The sequence below is a fragment of the Lactuca saligna genome, chromosome 2, assembly GCF_052625555.1.
Source record: "Lactuca saligna cultivar CGN05327 chromosome 2, ASM5262555v1, whole genome shotgun sequence".
Classification (NCBI taxonomy): Eukaryota; Viridiplantae; Streptophyta; class Magnoliopsida; order Asterales; family Asteraceae; genus Lactuca; species Lactuca saligna.
This window is the reverse complement of record NC_136418.1, coordinates 121,156,225-121,162,350: the sequence shown is the minus strand read 5'-3', so window position 1 is coordinate 121,162,350 and position 6,126 is coordinate 121,156,225. Positions and strand designations below refer to the sequence as shown.

The 6,126-nt window shown below is 49.4% G+C and overlaps 1 long non-coding RNA gene across 1 annotated transcript; it reads right to left on the bottom strand.

Annotated features, from left to right (window-relative positions):
* Window positions 1–651: 651 nt before the first annotated feature.
* On the bottom strand, window positions 652–2,543 carry LOC145029042 (uncharacterized). The gene is made up of 3 exons (XR_013676332.1): window positions 2,443–2,543; window positions 2,066–2,147; window positions 652–686 (listed from the first exon to the last, which is right to left on the bottom strand). It is a non-coding gene; the product is annotated as an uncharacterized LOC145029042 (long non-coding RNA).
* Window positions 2,544–6,126: the final 3,583 nt, after the last annotated feature.

The window sequence follows — 6,126 nt, the reverse complement described above, 5'->3', positions numbered from 1 at the left end:
GTCTTGGGTGTTTTGTTGGTGTTGTATCACATCAACCTCTTATGTTGTGTTTTGTTGGTGTTTGTATCACCGCTGTCTCAACAATTAACTAGATTAGAAAATTATTAGTAGTTTTTGTATTGTTTGTTTATGGCTTAGGAAATACCAAGGGTTGATTGGGTTATGTTCTGCAGAAGAATGGTCATTGAAGTTAGTCTTTTAATTTTCAGCATGAGAGAAGATTTTGTTATTTGTATGGATCTAAATGAAAATGCTAATCGTTATTTTTTATAATTTCTTTTGCTAAAGATAGTATCAAAAGGGTGCTAGTATAGTTCATTACTTCATTATTATATTGATCTTTACTTTTTCTTTCTACTCTGCTTCAAATTTAGACCTTTCGACATCATAAGGCTCAAATCTACTTTATAAATGTGAGATTTTTTTTATTCTAATAAGATGTAACGACCCAATTTTCACATCAAAAAATTGTTGTTTAAAAACGTGACTTTAGAAAATATTAATAACTAAAACATCATTCGATCAACCATAATATAAACTGAACCATGTTTGAAAACCAAAACATACAACTAATCAGAATATCAGAGTATCAATCCCAGAAAAGCTCGTAAATGCGGAAACCGGAAAGTGTGTGTGTGTGACATGCTGCTACCGCGCCGGCTCCTTTCCCCTAGCTGAGGAGGTACCTGAAACCAAAACTGAAACTGTAAGCACAAAGCTTAGTGAGTTCCCCCATAATACCCCATACCATGCAAGCATATAACAAACAACATTCAATTAGGAGATACGGGCCACGCCCACACTCGTGAAGATACGGGCCCCGCCCACACTTCGCTTTCTGGGAGATACGGGCCACGCCCACACTCGTGAAGATACGGGCCCTGCCCACACTTCGCTATCTGGGAGATACGGGCCTAGCCCACACTCCCCTCTCGGAGAGATACGGGCCTTGCCCACACTCAACCGCCAACTCATATCATACAAGTATCACACAGACAACAAGTGTAGACAATTCTATTATACTGGCATATATCATAATCAAATCAACTAAGAGATACGGGCTCGGCCCACACTCTAATACTAACGTCTCGTGTATACGGGCCGGCCTTGGTGCCTTAGACCCATTACTACTGGAAGGAAACTCACCTCGAAATAGCTGCTGGTCTGTGTGGGAATTGAGCACCTACTACTGTTGCTGCTTCTCCGGAAACTCCCCGACTGTAATTCCCACAATATACTTAATCATACGCTGCTAACTGTCCTTTGGGTAAAAAGACCATTTTACCCCTGGTCTAGCCCTAAGTCAAATGGGAGTCAACTTTTAGTTGACCCGACTCGCCGAGTCCCTGTCCAGACAATTGTCCTGGGTCCCTGATTCTACTCATCGAGTTAGGCTATGACTCGACGAGTTCATCTTCTAAACTGACATTCAACTCCTTCATCCTACTCGCCGAGTTGTATGAACAACTCGTCGAGTTCATCTTCATCCGAAGAACACTTATGCTAAGACTCGCCGAGTTGTATGAACAACTCGCCGAGTCTGTTCTTGATCTATGAAGATTGCCTTGGACTCGCCGAGTCAGGGCATTGACTCGCCGAGTCCTAACATGGGTGAGTTCAGCTCCCAACTCATCGAGTCACCCCCTGTGACTCACGGCTCAACTCGATACATCATAAAGGGACCAATTTGGTGACTCGCGACCAGACTCGCCGAGTCGCCGCCATGCATCCACCAAATACACCGATTTGCTCGATTTCAGTCCATGCCATTCATAGATCTGGACTTCTAGGACACAAATCACACGTAAAGTTTCCAACTTTACGTGTGGATATTCGCCAATATGAATTTTAGGGCTCAAAATGCCTTAAAAGGGTAGATCTAGGGCTAACAAGCAACATGGGGCCATAAAGCTAACAGATCTGAGCTCCTGGAGCTCAATCTTGCCTAGATCCAGAGGCCAAACATCTTATTACGACATATAATGCACATACAAGCTTAGGGGTTTGACCAAGAAAGACCCAAATGAAGTTTTAAGCATAGAATCATAGGGAAAACGGGTTATACCTCAAGGGAACTGCTGGAAGAACACAATAGTTGCTTGGATGGCTTTCCTTCTTCTGGATCTACTTCTTTCCTCCTTCAAAACCTTCAAAAACACCCACAAAAGTCTCAAACTCTTAAGGAACGGCTTAGGACAAGGGATACAGGGCTCTAAGGGTGAATGGGGGCTGGCTTGGGGCAGTTAAGTCGTTTAAATAGGGTGCAAACCCCTGAAACCTAGGGTTTCATCCAACAGCGGCGACTCGCCGAGTCCAGGATATGGACTCGCCGAGTCGCCAACTTAAAACGTGACCTGGGTCGCATCTCTACTCGGCGAGTCGGACCTATGACTCGCCGAGTCCAAGGCTAAAATAGGAAATATTCGAATAAGATTTACATACCAGAAACCAGGTGCTACAAATCTCCCCCACTTATTTTAGACTTCGTCCTTGAAGTCTGCTGCTCGATCCTGAAACAGCTCGGGGTAATGCTCCATCATCTCGTCCATTGGCTCCCAAGTCCATTCTGAACCCTTGCGATGCTGCCATTGCACCTTCACTAATTCCACTCTCTTGTTCCTCAAATCCCTCGACTTCCTGTCGAGGATTGCGACTGGGCGCTCAATGTAATTCAGGCTGTCATCAACCTGAATATCCTCCAAAGGCACTACTGCTGAATCGTCCACTAAGCACTTCCGCAACTGAGAAACATGAAAAGTGTTGTGGATCTGGCTGAGCTCGGCTGGTAGATCCAACCTGTACGCCACCCTGCCCACCCGGGCTACGACCCTGAACGGTCCGATGAATCGCGGGCCCAACTTGCCCCGCTTCCTGAATCGAATGACGCCTTTCCAAGGCGACACCTTCAGGAGAACCATATCCCCGACTTGGAACTCCAAATCGGATCGACGCTTGTCGGCATAACTTTTCTGCCGACTCTGAGCAGTCTGAAGCCTACTCCGGACCTGCTGGATCCTCTCGGTCGTCTTGAGCACCACTTCAGTGCTCCCCATGACCCTCTGGCCAACTTCACCCCATATCGGGGTCCTACACCTCCGTCCGTACAGCATCTCGAAGGGAGGGCAGTCGATACTCGCGTGGTAGCTGTTGTTGTAGGAGAACTCGGCCAGGGGAAGATAGGTATCCCAGCTACCACCGAAGTCTAGCACGCACGCCCGCAACATATCCTCCAGAGTCTGGATGGTCCGCTCGCTCTGGCCATCCATCTGCGGGTGAAAGGCAGTGCTAAAATGCAGATGAGTGCCCAACTCGTCATGGAATTTCTTCCAAAATCTGGAAGTAAAACGCACATCCCTGTCCGAGATCACCGATACTGGCACCCCATGCCATGCCACAATCTCCCTGATATAGATGTCGGCCAATTTTTCGGCCGATATGCTCTCCTGAATCGGAATAAAGTAAGCACTCTTGGTCAATCTATCGACGATGACCCAAATCGAATCCACTCCACGTGCGGTCCTGGGAAGCTTTGTGATAAAATCCATCGTGATATCTTCCCATTTCCACAGTGGAATATCCAACGGCTGCATCTTGCCATGCGGTCTCTGATGTTCGGCCTTGACCTTCCTGCAGGTCAAACACCGCTCGACGTACCATGCCACATCCCGCTTCATGCAGGGCCACCAGTAATCCGGACAAAGATCCCTATACATCTTCGTCGCCCCGGGATGAATAGAGAATCGGGACTTGTGCGCCTCCTCCATCAAAATCTGGCGCACGCCTCCGTGATACGGCACCCACACCCTACGGTGTAGTGTCAAAAGTCCTCGGCCATCATAATCAAAAGAGGAAACCTGACCCACCGCACGCTCGCTCTTCCGATGCTCCTCCTTGATAGCCTCCTGTTGAGCCTCCCGAATCTGCTCCAACAGGGGAGTCACCACGATCATCCTCAAGCAAACGTCCCTGATTGGCGCCGCCTTGCGGCTAAGCGCATCGGCCACCACATTGGCCTTCCTCGGGTGGTAAAGGATCTCGCAATCATAATCCTTCACCACGTCCAACCACCGACGCTGCCTCATGTTCAGATTCGGCTGGTCCATGAGGTACCTCAAACTCTTGTGGTCCGTGTAGATGGTACACCGAACCCCGTAGAGGTAATGTCGCCAAATCTTGAGAGCAAAGACCACCGCCCCCAACTCCAAATCGTGTGTCGGGTATTTCGCCTCGTGAGGCTTGAGCTGCCTTGAAGCGTAGGCAATGACATGCCCCCTCTGCATCAGTACTGCGCCCAACCCAGAAACGGACGCATCACAATAGACCACAAAATCCTCTACGCCCTCTGGCAGGGCTAAGATCGGCGCCTCACACAATCTCCGTCTCAGCGTCTCAAATGCAGCCTGCTGCTCGGGTCCCCACCGAAAGACCACGACTTTCTTCGTCAGCCGTGTCAGGGGTACGACTATCTTGGAAAAATCCTGGATAAATCTCCGATAGTAGCCCGCCAATCCCAGGAAGCTCTGAATCTCAGATGGAGACTTCGGGACCTCCCATCTCATCACGGCCTCGACCTTGGCCGGATCAACCAGAATCCCGTTCTGGTTGACAAGGTGTCTAAGAAATTGCACCTCGCGCAACCAAAACTCACACTTGGAGAACTTGGCATACAAGCTCTCCCTCCTCAGGGTCTCCAATACCTCTCTCAGATGCTCCTCGTGTTCCTCCCGAGTCTTGGAATAAACCAAGATATCATCGATAAAGACTATCACAGACCGATCCAGCGTCGGTCTGCATACGCGGTTCATGAGGTCCATGAACGCGGCAGGAGCATTGGTGAGCCCAAATGGCATCACCACGAACTCATAATGACCATAGCGCGTCCGAAATGCGGTCTTCTGCATATCCTCCTACCTGACCCTCATCTGATGATAACCCGCACGCAAATCAATCTTGGAGAACCAAGATGCCCCCTGAAGCTGGTCAAATAGGTCATCAATCCTCGGAAGCGGGTAACGGTTCTTCATCGTTACCTTGTTCAGCTCCCGATAATCTATACACATCCGATGCGACCCGTCCTTCTTCTTTACAAACAGAATCGGGGCTCCCCAGGGTGAACTGCTCGGACGAATAAATCCCTTGTCTAGCAGCTCCTGCAGCTGCGTAGACAACTCCTGCATCTCGGGAGGGGCCAACCGATACGGCGCCTTGGCTATCGGAGCCGCGCCAGGGACAAGGTCAATCCTGAACTCCACCTGTCGCTCTGGAGGTATCCCAGGAAGCTCCTCTGGGAAAACATCTGCAAAGTCTCGAACCACCGGAACCTCGCTCACTGTCGCCTTACCCGCCTCCCGGGTATCTATCACATATGCGACATATCCTGCGCATCCCTGTTGGAGGTAGCGCCTAACCCTCGCAGCTGAACATACAGTGGGTCCACATTGAGGCCTCTCTCCATGAATCACTAGCTCTCCCCCGCTTGGGGTCCTGACCCGTACTAGCTGCTGCGCGCAATCTATCACTACCCCATTAGGGCTCAGCCAATCCATGCCTATAATCACCTTGTTCCCACGCAACGGAATGGGAACCAAATCTACCAAATAGCGCTCCTCAAACAAACGCAGCACGCAATCTCAGAATATCATCGATGCTCGCACCGATCGATCGTCAGCGATCTCCACTTCCAAAAGGCAATCTAACTCGCCCGATGACTCATGAAACTTCTTGCTAAGTGCAAGGGAAACGAATGATCGGGATGTTCCTGAATCAAATAACACTTGAACTGGGAGGCCGTTCACATGGAACGATCCTAATGCATACATATACATATAGAGCACATATCAATAACATATCATCATAAAAAAAAGATAGAGGGAAAGAATCATACCCGTCACCACATCGGGTGCGGCGCGTGCCTCCTCGGCAGTCAACTGAAATGCCCGACTCCTCACCACTGGAGCCTCTGCCTTGCCCTGCCGACCATCCGTGATCCGCAGGGTCGCTGGAGCTGGCGCCTTCACTGGCGCTGCAACTGTCAACTGGGGGCAATTGGCCTTCTTGTGGCCCCTCTGGTTGCAGTGAAAACACAGCAACTCTGATGTCTGAATAGCTGAAACTGGAGTAGTACAA